This window comes from Ochlerotatus camptorhynchus, unplaced genomic scaffold (genome assembly GCF_037179485.1).
Source record: "Ochlerotatus camptorhynchus isolate MF236.1 unplaced genomic scaffold, CSIRO-AGI_Acam_v1.1 ptg000146l, whole genome shotgun sequence".
Lineage (NCBI taxonomy): Eukaryota > Metazoa > Arthropoda > Insecta > Diptera > Culicidae > Ochlerotatus > Ochlerotatus camptorhynchus.
In genome coordinates, this window is record NW_027040636.1 from 1388088 (window position 1) to 1402545 (window position 14458).

A 14458-nucleotide genomic window follows, 5' to 3' on the forward strand; every position below is an offset into this window, starting at 1 on the left:
ATTCGAAACAAAATTGGTAAGAAATGTCCATTCAAATCGATTTAATACAGTTGAGCAAATTTCAAAACTATATAGGGGAAATGTTAGCTTCGGCAATACCTTAACCTATTATCGTCAGGGGGTAAACAAAGTCCTAGAGCACTCAAATTTGGCCAATAGTTGCCCTGAAACACAATGTATCCACATGCCAAAATTGAGCTCTCAAGGACGTTGTTTACCCCCCTGACGGTAATAGGTCAAGGTATTGCCGAAGCCAACTTTTCCCCTACGTGCCAGATTTGGAAATAATATTTTTGAATCTGGAAGTGTGTTTATGATACCATTATCCATTTGATAAAGGTAGAGTGAACATGCGGGGCTTATTGTAAGTAAAAGTGACCTCGGAGTGGTCGTGAATTACCAGGCATTCTGAAATGGGTCACTGGAGCTGCAATAGAGCTAACACCTTCTAACTCCCGGACTAAACCTGCTTTAATTTAAGGGTAATAAAAAGCAGTTTTCTTCCATAATAACACTGCCGGACAGTGGGGGTTAGATTGTACACACACACACACATACCTCAAATCCCCTCATCCATCAAAGTATGAGTTAGGTAAAGGAGTGCGCATTTGATTAGTATTGTTGCTTTAATGCTTCGTCAAAATTTCAGATTCTGTTCAAGTTTTACAGTCGTATTCTAGCGGAACTATCAATCTATCCTCTTCAGAACTTTTTCTAGGTAATAAATTATCGCAGTACAGCTTCATGTTGATATTAGTATAGCATTTCCTCCCAACTTTGCATAATGGGTTATTAGTTAGGTGGATTTCGGTTCTGTACGTTTTATTTTCATTTTTATATCTTATCTTTACATGATTACCTAGGGGATGAGTAATTAAGAGGGTTAGATTTAAATAGGTCTTTGGTGATGACGGCACCGGTGGTGTAATGGTGAGCTTGACTGCTTTCTGGCACCAGTGTGTCTGGATTGAATCTCAGCCGAGGTTGTTGGGATTTTTCTTAGGTGAAAAAATCTCTAGTCATGAGTTGAAGGTAAGTGAAGTTGTTGGTCCCAGTCCATGTGTTGATGGGTACGATATCTACCAGGTGGGGAAGCCGCCTCACTGGCATTTGATTGCCATTAACTAATGTCGGTGATTTGCACTCGATTGCGGAAAAGAGATCGACGTTAAACAGCAATCGAATATTCTCTGTTCATACATGATTATGAAATGCCCGTTGACTATGAATTTGAAGAAATATTTGATTATCAATCAGCGAATGATGATAAAATCAGGAATAATCTAAACATTATAAACAGTGTTGAGGAATAAAGGAAATGTCAAGAGTGCAACTGATTTATTCTACAATACATTATTTAAAATAATACGCTAAGAAGTAACGGTAAAAGACAAAGACGTCAAGTTCTTTCTAAACATCCAGTTTGGTTTAACAGGTTAATAAAAAAAAACTTGAAAATCGTAAGCAAAAAGCACATAAAGTTTTCAAGAAACAAAATAGTCACGAAAATATGGAAAACTATTTGAAAATTTGCGATCAACTTAATTTGGCTATAAATATCGCATTTGAGGAGTGTAATTTAAAAAATGAATTTGAAATTAAATCTTGCCCAAAATTTTTTTTAATTGGACTTTATCAAGTCAATCATGTCAGAAATCATAACAATTGTTATTTAGATTTATTATTTAGGAATATGACCGATGATTTCTGCGTGATTGAGGCTCCTGCACCTCTATGGAAAAATGAAATATTTCATACTGCAATCGAATTCTCCGTATTTATACACGATATCCACAATGTTGGATGGCAATTTGTAGGAAACCTATTTTGACTTTAGACATGCAAACTATGAGCTTATCAAAAACATTTTAAATTCTATTGACTGGCAAAGTTTCATTAGAAATTCGAGCCCAGAGCAGGCTGTAGATATGTTCTATAAAATTGTATACGCTATATTAGAGACGACAGTACCGAAAAAGCTAAGGAAAAAATCAAAGAAATCTAAAACTCCAGCATGGTACAATAGGCAAATAAATAATCTTAAAAATAGAAAACAAAAGGCTCATAAAGTCTATAAAAAAGAACAAAATAATAGTAACCTCTCAATTTATTTGAACATATGCGATCATTTGAACTGTGAAATAAAAAACGCATACGAACGGTATAACACTCAGGTTGAAGACAACATTAAATCAGACCCAAAATTATTTTTTAACTTTGTAAGAGACAAAAAGAAGTCAAATAATTATCCTTCGAAAATTTACTTGGACAACAAAACAGGAAAAACGACTAGCGAGATCAGTAACTTATTTGCTGAGTTTTTTCAGGATATTTACACAAGTCATGATGACCAAGACCGGGATTACCAGTATTTCTCATACCTTCCTGAGCCAATGAGAGATACCTATTGTAGTTAATAATGTTACCCTCAACGAAATTTTACATTCTCTAAATACATTGGATGCATCAAAGGGTGCAGGCCCAGATGGATTGCCACCAGTATTCTTGAAATCAGTATCGCAGGGGATAGTAAAGCCATTGTTCTGGCTGTTCAACCCTTCTCTCGAATCCGGTTTTCTGTTCCGGGTTTCAATTTGAAGGAATCATATTTGATTCCAATTTTCAAAAGAATCAGACGCAAAAAATTACCGTGGAGTTGCTATATTATCCTGCATTCCTAAACTCTTTGAATCTATAATAAATCAAAGTGTTTTTGCACAAGTTAAACATTTAATTATAGGCAAACAGCATGGTTTTGTTAAAGGACGTTCAACGACTACTAATCTGTTGAATTTTGTAACATTTTCTATTAACGCAATGGATAAGGGACATTATGTTGAGGCACAATATACTGACTTCAGTAAAGCGTTTGATAGAGTTGATATCCCTCTTTTGTTATTCAAATTATCTAAGTTAAGTTTTAGTCCACATTTATTAAAGTTGATTCAGTCATACTTGACCGGTAGGACACAAAGAGTTAGATTTGAAGAAGATTTGTCGTCAGTAGTCAATGTAACATCTGGTGTGCCACAAGGTTCCCATCTTGGACCATTACTGTTTATTCTATTCGTTAATGATGTAGAGCACATATTGAATATTCTGAATGTATCAATATATGCAGACGACATGAAACTTTTCCTGGAAATTCGTCAAACGTCTGATCTTGTAGTATTTCAACAAGAAATTGACACACTTGGTACTCAAAAAGTTTATTAAAGCTTAATGTGAAGAAATGTAATTCCATTTAATTTACAAGAAAGAAAATTATTAGACAAGAACATGTAACAATAGGACAAAACAGAGTTGAAAGGTGCAATCAAGTTAGAGATTTAGGTGTTTTACTAGATTCAAAATTAAGCTTTGTTGAACATTATAATAACATTATCTACAAGGCAAGCAACATGCTAGGGTTTATTAAAAGGTTTACCTTTCATTTCAATGATCCATACACAATCAAAACATTATATGTTGCATATGTTAGGCCCCTCCTTGAGTACTGTAGTATAGTCTGGGCTCCATATCAAGATACTCATATAAACCGCATTGTATCAGTTTAAAAACAGTTTCTATTATTTGCTCTAAGAAAGTTAGGCTGGACGAGTTTACCCTTACCACCTTATGAGTCTCGATGTATGTTGATCAATTTGGATGCCCTTGAAAAGCGAAGGCAGTTTGCAATGATAGCTTTTATAAACGATGTTGTAGCACAAATCTAAATTTTTATGCTCCCACTCGTTCCTTAAGAGACAGAAATATGTTTTATTTATATTCACAACCAAAGAACAAACTACGCCAGGTACGCGTCTTTAAATAGAATGCTGTCTTGTTATAATAAACATTATGAAACAATTGATTTGACAATGAACAAAAATGCTCTTAAAAAACGTTTCTTTTCGAGGTTAGTCAGAGATTGAAAATTAAAATAGATGTTAAGTGCTTTTGTAAATTAAACTGGTCTACATTTGATTGACGACGAATAAATTAATAAATAAATAAAATAAATAAATTATGTGAAGACCAAATTAAAATCTGACAGCTTCCCATCCAGTATGTATTTTATAGCGTAGTGTAGTGTAGTGTAGTGTAGGCGATAGTGTAGGTAATATATGCTCGGAAGATATATGCAATTTGTTTGCAAATTTCTCTCAAAAAATGTATACAACATATTCGGAAGCAGATCGCAGTCGTGAAATTGTTGGGTTCAATCCTGAATTTTCTGGTGACATAAGCGTCACCCAAGTAACCACCAAGCCCGCTAACTACCCGATAATTGCCCTTTTTGCGATATAAGGTAAATATAGGGTTTCCCAACTTTATATCAGTCGTATATCAGCCTTGTATTGCAAAAATGGCGATATGCGGGCTTGTTGGTTACTTGGACAGTTAAGTCAAAGTTCATGAAATGTTCATTGGAGTTCCTCCGGTGTTTATAAAAACTTTAGCAACTGAGCTTTGCTCCATTAGGGTAACCAACTGATTTTGGACCCCTAGAGGAAGTGAGATCACGTTTATGTCAAAATAATATTATTTGTTTATTATTATTATGCAATTTACATGCGGTTGTGTTCGAAAGCTACTCATCTTGGATGTAAAATGTCACTAGATGTTTTATTTTTTGATATATACTCGAAAAATAATTCTTTTTACATCATGATATTCACATATTTTGGACCCTTCCACTTGATTTTGGACAGTGTCCATAATATATTTTGGACACACTGAATGGGAACGAATATATTCTGGACATGCTAAAGTTCTTTCAACCTATGAGCCTAAAATTAATTACGACGGTCACTTCTTCCTATCTCGCATTTGTTAGGTCCGTCTAGGTGGGAAAATTTTCAAAGAAGGTGCCGTAAAACGGGGTGAAATTGATCAGCGGGGTAAATTTGATCGCTGAGTATACCCAATATTGTACTTATGCATAATATTTTTACAATGCATACAAATATACATTCATACGCTTAGTAACGAAAAACATGTTACACATGAAAAAATATCACGAGAAATTTCAGCGATCAATTTTGCCCCACTGATCAATTACATCCCGTTTTACGGTATGCATAAAAGTTAACCCCCCGTTACTCGCGCTGTTGTACTTTGTACAACACATATGAGTTTTCCATTGCCATTTTGTTGCTGCCAATCGATCTAAAAAAGCTAAACTTTGATTACAATTAACCCCCAAAATGCGGATAATAGAGAAAATGTAAATGGAAACCGCGTAAACGGTGTCCATACTACGTGGGATTGACTTAATTGGTTACAACATGGAATATCTCGAGATCCTGACCAGATATAAAGTTACTGTCTTGGGCAAAGTTGTTCAGGAGGTCAAAGCCTATTTCTTAGTGTACAATAGTTCAGAATTATCGCACTTCGTTGTGCTAGTATACATGTGAAATTCTCGTGTATAAAATATCTCTAGATCCTGACCAGATAGAAAGTAAATGCCTTCAGCAAAGTTGTTCAGGAAGTCAAGCTCTTTTCGTTGGTTGAGTAGTTCAGAAATTTCACACTACGAGGCACTAGAATATACGTGTAATTTTCGCACATACAATAGCTCGAGTTCTTGACCAGCTAGAAAGTTACTGTATTGAGCAAACTTGTTCAGGGGGTCAAAACTTTTCGACTGGTAGACAATAGTTCGGAATTTTCTCACCACGTGGCGTTTGTATACATATACACTTATCGCTTATGATATATCTCGAGATCCTGACCAAATAGAAAGTTACTGTCTTTGAAAAAGTTGCTTGGTGTAGATTAGTTCAGAATTTTCTCACTATGTAGTTCTAGTATACACGTTAAATTCTCTCATATAAAATATCTAGAGAGCATGACAAGATAGAATGTTACTGTCTTGGGCAAAGTTGTTCAAGACCTTTTGGCTAGTGGACGGTAGTTCAGAATATTTCACTTCATGGTACTAGTATATACGTGCAATTCTCGCATATGATATATCTCAAGACCTGCTAAAAATGTACTGTAATCGGCAAAGTTGTCCAGGCGATCAAACCCTATCGTTGAAGAAATTACATAATTTTCTCACTAGGTGACGTTGAAAGACACGTGAAATCCTTGCATATAAAATATCTCTGAATGACCGGCATACTAGTGCCACGTAAAGGGAAAATTCTGAATTACTGTACACCAACGAAAAGATCCTAACATCCTGAACAACTTTGCCGAAGACAGTAACTTTCTGTCTGGTCAGGATCTAGAGATATTTTATATGCGAGAATTCCTCATGTATACTAGCGTTGCAAAGTGAGAAAACTCTGAACTTAAGTCCACCAGCAAAAAGGCCTTGACTTCCTGAACAACTTTGCAAGTTTTTTGAGGAATACTCGTTGATTTCAGATCGATTGGTAGCTCGGCTGCAAAATGGAAATGGAAAACTCACACTGTTGTACAAAGTACAACGCGTGAGTACTCGTGTTACAAAAGTTGGCGCGAGTAACGGAGGAAATATAATATAACATAAAGAAACAACTGATCATACCATAAAAAAAAACATTCAGAAGTATATCTTAATACGGAGACCTGACTTATTCCATCCATATTATTTTTTGTATGGGTTGTTCATAAACTACGTAGACGGTTTTTGAGAGATTTCGACCCCCCCCTCCTTCCGTAGAAGACAGTCACAAACACAAAATTTAAAAAAAATTATGGACCGTAGACATCTGCCAAGCGCTCCCACCCCCTAAAGCGTCTACGTAGGTTATGAACAGCCCCTTAGTTAAATGCGTTTGGGAGATAGGAAAACTTTTGTGGAAAACTAGGAACTAGGAAAACTAGGAAAACTCGGAGTGGACCACCCTACGTGTTTTGCCGTTTTTTCCCATTTGAATCGCCTGATAAACAAGAAACATATTTAAAAACAATGAATTCATATAATTTTGATTGATTTACTTACCAATTTAATCAGAAATCTGAGAATTTTTTTTTGTCGCGCTTTTGATGATTCTCATTTGATAAGTGTCCAAAATAAGTTGGTAACATTTTTTTTTGCGATCTTTTTTGGACACTTTTTATTTAATACTTTTTAAGTAAAATCTTAAGGTGAAATCTTTATAAACACGTGAAATACATCTTCCAAAGTCAGATAAACTGATTTGATAAAAACAAATCATTGAATTGTATATTTTAGACCAAATTTAAAACAAGTACACTAACGCCGATTCCTCTTGACAAACGTCGAAACATGAAACTTTGTCGATAACATTTTCTAAAACTGCTTAAATTGAGCAATTGTAAGCAATTTGAGGTGAACTAATGATCTTGAGACATAGCAAGTAATTGAAAGAATGTAATTACAACATCAACCCAGATGAATTTGAAGAAACTAGACATTAAGCGAGGAAAATATATGAAAAGGGTCCAAAATATGTAGGGGTATAATTCAAGTTGGTTAACCTATTTTGACTTTTTTAATATGTTACTGGAATCCGAAGACTTCCCAAAAATATGGAAAAGTTCATTTCTAGTGCTTGTTTTTTAAGTCTGGTAAAAAATCTGACATATGCAATCATCGTATGGCCATTATTTCTTGCAGCTCAAAAGTTTTTGAGGCGATTGTTAATTATAAATTATGTATCCAATAAAAAACAGAATTACAAGACACTATGCAACACGGCTTTTTTAAAGGTCGTTCGGCGACCACACATTTACTCGAATTCATTAATTATTCTCTAGAAGCAATGGACATGTTTCTTTTTAAATTGCAAAAGATGAGAATCCAGTTCAAATTCCTCAAATTAAATCATATCTGAACAATCGTGAACAAACAGCAAGATCCAAAGGAAAAAAAAAAACAACCCCTATTCATGCCACATCGGGAGTCCCACAAGACTCTCGTTAAGGACCCCTTATACTCATTCTATTTGTAAACGATGTATCCTTCATTCTTAAAAAAAAACTTAAAGTTTAAATATACGCTGATGATATGAAGTTTTTTTTAGAAATTAAAAATGCCGAAGACATCAACCCATTTAAAACTGGAAGATAGAGATATTCCTCACTTGGTGTAACAAAAGCCTGCTACTTCTAAATGTAAATAAATGTAACTTAATTGCCTTTACTAAACGGGACATACCCGATATAACAATTGCCTCAGGACATCAGAATGTTGAAAAGTGTGATAAAGATAGGGAATTAGGTGTTATCGTAGACTCTAAACATACATTCATTGATCAATGATCATTATAATACAACTATAAACAGTGCCAACAACATGCTAAGGACTGTTCATTAAAGAAAGTGGACACCTGTTTATCAATGGTTTAGGGTTAAAACGTAACGAAAAATTGTGAATTTTCGCTCAGTGTGTAAAAACATTGTTCATTTTGGCAACACACCTGAAAAATAAAAAAAAGTGAGATATTTCGAACGATGGGTCGGATCAGCTTATCAACTCGCAGATTAATTCTGCACAAATGGTTTTCCGAAAAGTTGTCGTTTCGAGAATTGGTAAAAAACGTGAAGCGCACTAAATCTACAGTGTTCGAGATTGTTAAGAAGTTTAGATAAACGTGTTCTCTTGAAGATTTACCGAAATCTGGGCGCAAAAAGAGGGCATCAGACCAGAAAAAGGAGATGGCAGCAGTACGTCTTTTGAAATTGCATAAACCGTGTTCCGTTCGTGAAATTTCCAAAAAAAATGGAAATTAGCGTCGGAACTGTGCAGAATATAAAAAAAACGTAACAATATCAGAACCTACAAGAAGCAAAAAGCACCCAAAAGGACGGATTCATAGAAAGCTTCTTCGAAAATACGGTCATGGAACTTGTATGACGTTCTCCTTCAAAAGCCGAAACGGTGCATTTTAATGGACGACGAGACGTACGTCAAATTGGATACCAGTACTCTACCCGGGCCGCAATTTTTCAACGCTGAGCAGAGGCCAAATGTGCCTGATGATGTGCGATACATCCGAACCGAAACATTTGAAAAAAAAAAGGATTTGGTGTGGCAAGCCATTTGATCCTGTGGCTTGAAGAGTTCTTCGTATTTCACAACGGGCACAATCAATGGTGAATCTGCTCACTACACGGAAATGAAAACTACCCAAATTTGGCTTATTTTGACTCAACCTTGGACTATCGTTTAATAAGGGAAATTTGAGTTAAAGTAGATATACCTAATTTTAGGTAAATTGACGAAATTGTCTAATAGGAAAATTGAAGCAGTCCCAAAAAGGCCAGCGTTGAGTAAAATTAACTTACTGGTAGGTAAAAAAGATTAGGAGAAGATCCAGCCAAATAAAGCCAGCTGATCGCGCACGGGCAGGACCTTTGCCTACGTTGTGTTATTTTACAATCAAAGAACGATTGTCTGGCCGTCCTGCCATGGCGGAAGCATACAAACTATATACCAATACCAATCAGGCTAAGGCCTTGTTGTCCTCTGCTGTCCGAAGAAGTCGTCTTCACTCTACTCGATCCATGGCCACTGTTCGCCAGCCTCGTAGTCTGCGAAGGGTCCGCAGGTCACCTTCTACTTGGTCGATCCACCTTGCCCGCTGTGCGCCTCTTCTTCTTGTTCCTGTTGGGTCGCTCTCTAGAACCATTTTCACTGGGTCGTCGTGCGGCATTCTTACGACGTGCCCAGCCCACCGTAGTCGCCCAATTTTCGCAATGTGGACGATGGATGGTTCTCCCAGCAACTATATCATTTATTTATTGTCGTTCATCATTCCTTACTATACAAAACAGTATTTTCTTACAAGACAAAACACTTGCGTATACCACTAACGACACCTGTGCGTGGATACAAACGTTACTACAAATAATAGGGTAATTGAACATGTACTAGATGCTTTGCACAAATACCAGCATTGGGTAAAATTAGCTTACTATAGGTGGTAAAAATGATCAATAGAAGACTTTTTCGAAGAGTTGACGATAAATATATTATTCTGTAAAAATTTCTTCTGACAATGAAGAAGAGCTAAACGGAAAAAGAAGCTGTTTCAATCATCAAATAATGAAAAATATAGTTTTTACCAATTTTTATAGACCACTGAAAATCAATTCAAAATCAAAAAGCTGCTGGAAGCTCAGTTGAATCCAGGAAATTCGGCACAAGGGAAGCGGAAGCTATTGACAGTTGACAACTGGAACGGCTATCGCACTATCGTATCGTCGGCTATCGTTTAATATTGAATTAAATACCAATAAATGTTGTTAAAATAACGTCATTCTTTAAAGACAATGATTGTGTAATGTTTCGACCCAAAAGACTAAGATGCATTTGGGCTGGGTACCGCTTTCGAGTAAAAAAAAAGAAAAAAAAAAAAAAAAAAAAAAAATCTGGATCTAATGTGGGTGGCTCTGTAGTGCAGCTAAATCTTTTGGGCAGAAACATTACACGGATAGAAATCTCCTTATACCTTTTTATTGCTGTTTATTCATAAAATGTGTAAGTCAACTAATAAGCATACGCCTTGCAAAAAGTTAATGAAGATCATATGTCAAATGAAATATAATCACACACACACATACCTTTTATGCATTCTTTTAGTGGTTTGTCTTATGGAATGTATAAGGCTGATGTTTTGGCAAAAATGTATAAGTGTATACATGTATGAATAAAATAATTGATTTTCGTTTCGTGTACACAATCATTGTCTTTCAAGTACCTTGGGGTCTGGTTTGATTCAAAGTGCACTTGGAATACCCATATTACGTATTTGAAGCAAAAATGTCAACAGAGGATCAACTTTCTCCATCTTTATAACGCATAACGTCCTCAGACCTCATAACGCTTTATAGAACAACTATTCACCCGTATTCTTGTTTTCGTTCGACCCGTATTTTCCATACAAAAAAAAAATTGTAGGGAAAATACGATTCGAACGAAAACAAGAATATGGGTAGCTCTTTCTGCTTTCTTTCGTCTGCGTATTGCTCTCGGCTATATGCACTCAACGCATAACATGAGTCTCGGGAGGCAGGAGTAACACCTCTTTAGAACCATTTCTGGAAGCTCTCTTTCAGAATACTAATCAAAGGCGGAGTGACGAACACACTTAAAGGGTGATACGGTCAAAATTTGGTCAAGGGAAAACGCGTGTAAATCGGTGAAATCGTTTATTTAAAAAATCAAATTAAATTTCTTTTTCAAGTTCAATTAGTATAAAATTCAGGAAAAATATTCAGTTAGGCTTCCGCTTTTCCAAATCCGAATTGCCGGGCCTTACGCTTGACCCCTGCCATTAGATTTTGTACAGCCACCTTGTCCACCTTCTTCGCTGCAGAAAGCCAGTTTGCCTTGAACTGCTGCTCGCCCTTAGCAGTTTTTTGGTCTTCTTTAGGTTCCGCTTGACAATAGCCCAGTATTTCTCAATTGGGCGGAGCTCTGGCGTGTTGGGAGGGTTCTTGTCCTTGGGAACCACCTGCACGTTGTTGGCGGCGTACCACTCCATGGCCTTTTTACCGTAATGGCAAGATGCCAAATCCGGCCAAAACAGTACGGAACAACCGTGTTTCTTCAGGAAAGGCAGCAGACGTTTATTCAAACACTCTTTCACGTAAATTTCTTGGTTGACAGTCCCGGAAGCTATGAAAATGCTGCTTTTCAAGCCACAGGTACAGATGGCTTGCCAAACCAGATATTTCTTTGCGAACTTTGACAGTTTCATGTGCTTGAAAACATCTGCTACCTTTCCCCTTCCTTTTGCCGTATAAAACTCCTGTCCCGGAAGCTGCTTGTAGTCGGCTTTGACGTAGGTTTCGTCGTCCATTACCACGCAGTCAAACTTCGTCAGCATCGTCGTGTACAGCCTCCGGGATCGCGCTTTGGCCGTTGTATTTTGTTTATCATCGCGATTTGGAGTCACTACCTTCTTGTAAGTCGATAGTCCGGCTCGATGCACGATTGTAGACGATACACCCAGCTTATTTGCGGCATCTCGGAGAGAGAGAGAGGTTAGGGTTTCGCTTGAAACTACCGGCAACTCTCTTTGTCGTCTCAGCGGCTTCCGGTTTTCGATTTCCCCCCGATCCAGACTTCCTGGCTGTCGACAAACGTTCCCCAAACACTTTAATTACATTTGTAACGGTTGATTTGGCAACTTTTAGCGATTTTGCCAACTTTGCGTGCGAGTAGCTCGGATTTTCGCGATGCGCGAGCAAAATTTTGATACGCTGCTCTTCTTGCTTGGACGGCATTTTGACAACTGAAGAGTGAATTCCAAAATCAAAATAGGAGCAACATTCTACACACACACAGCTTCAAAATGAGGGGTGTTCAGGTTTTTTAAATGCAAAATTGAAAGAAATACGTCAAGTTGATATTGACCAAATTTTGACCGTATCACCCTTTAGGCAAATTTCACACGATGAATTTTACCATTTAGTGCATCAGAGTACCCTTTCAAGTTGGCAAACCGATTGGGACACTGGAAATCTTGGACGGTGGTTACATTCAATTATTCCTAACGTTTCTACGAGAGCGTGGTTTAAAGGCTTGGGCTTAAGTCGTGACTTCATTCGCGTGATAAGTAGACGTTAGTGGTTGGACAACTCGCTAGATGCGCATCTCCATAGATTAAACCTCGTGGACAGCAACATCTGTCGGTGTGGAAACGGTTACGATGGCATCAAACACGCAGTTTGGCAATTTATCAGAGAGCATCTTTTGAATACCCGCGAGGCCCAAGGAAGACAACCCTATATTCCTATCATAGACGTGCTGGCAACCCGCGATATCTGATATATGCAGCCTGTTCATGTGTTTTTTTTTTAATATCTAGTATAAGAATTTAATTCCTTTGTCTTTTGTCTGTCTTGTCCCACCGTCTCGATGAGTCTCATCGTCGCCCACTGGTCACCATAACCGGAACTCCAGACGAAGCACTACCGTTCATACTGGCGACAACGCTCTGATGAGACAACGAAACCCCACCCCAAGCTCCTCCACTTTTCCTATCCTTCAACAATATACCCCTCTAACCTCGAGTAAGTCACGAGTATTCGGCCCAACTCCTACTAGACATAGATATAAGTGAATTTTTTCAAAAAACAATGACAATGAATTAATGGCTCCGTAAAGCTAAAGCAGGCAAGGTAAAAACGGATCCCTTCCACTGCTACAGAGAGAAGTTTAATATAGAATTCAAAATCATCAATATTGTTAAAATAATATTATACTTACAAAATCAACTAATCAAAAATTCAGATCTACAGAAAAACACAAACTTGCCTGGTCAAAGATCGACACTAATATGGCACCCTAGAAAATTTTCATTTAATTTTAAGTTTATTTAACACAACGTGAACTATAGTTGATAAAGTATGCGTTGGGCAGATTTGGACTTAAGGGTATAATTACAAGTTTTTTTTTTACTCAAAGCTAGGTATTGCAATATTTACTCAACCTATGAGTAAGAAGTATTTACCTGTCAGTTCAACTTTTACCCAACGGGAGGCTTTAAGCAATATACGCAATTTTGAGTAGTTTAAACCTATTTTTGGATATTTTTTATTACCAACAATCAATACGAAACTAACGATTTTAAATTGGCTCACCATTTTAGTAGCCTATTGGTCCCAAGCAAACGATTAACGTACCCTATTCTAGTTGAAATTCTATTACTACACTATGTTTGTTTTGATTCGCTATGAAAGTTTGACAGATAACATCAGGGGTGTGTGGATTCAAGCAGAACATGCAGGGGTGAGTGAAATAGCTTGGGACTGCTTGGGACCGTTGTTCTGGTACTGAGTGAGCCAAAAATAATAATGATTTTCTTCGGGACCCAGTGGTCTTAGAGTTACCTCTATGTTATTACCGTGTATGCTTCTACTACGTTGGAGATGCTCAAGAAGGAAAAAGTCGATTTTGTCGAAAAACCCTAAACTGCCCTGAACTGCGTCCTATCGAAAGATATTGGGCAATAATTAAACGACATCTTAAGAAAGATGGAAGAGAAGCAAGCTCTGTTGACTGCTTCACGAAAATTTGGTCTGCAGCACAACGCAAAGTTAAGAAGAAAGTTGTGCAGAATCTAATGGGCGGTATCAAGAGAAAAGTCCGAACGTTCTTCAGAAATGAGAAGTATGCATTCAAACTCACGTGAAATCGGTCATATGTATGTTGATTTTATAAATATTTTCTTTTGAGAAACAGGTGTCTACTTTCATTAAGTCCTTAGATTTTATAAAACGCTTCTGCTATAACTTTCATGACCCGTATACGGTAAAAACATTTTACATTGCTTATGTCAGGTCAAAACTAGGCAATTGCAGCCAGGGACCTTGCATTCATTTTGATATTTTGTATGTGCAAGTAACAAGAAAATATTGTAAAGCTTATGTTTGACACAGTCACAATGAGCGATTTTCTGATCGCCTCTTCACGAAGAGTGAAGAGCGAAGAGTGGGTGAGATAAATGACAAAATCGCTTATTGCGACTCTCCTGTAGCAAAATGGACAGGTATTATGTGTCAAACA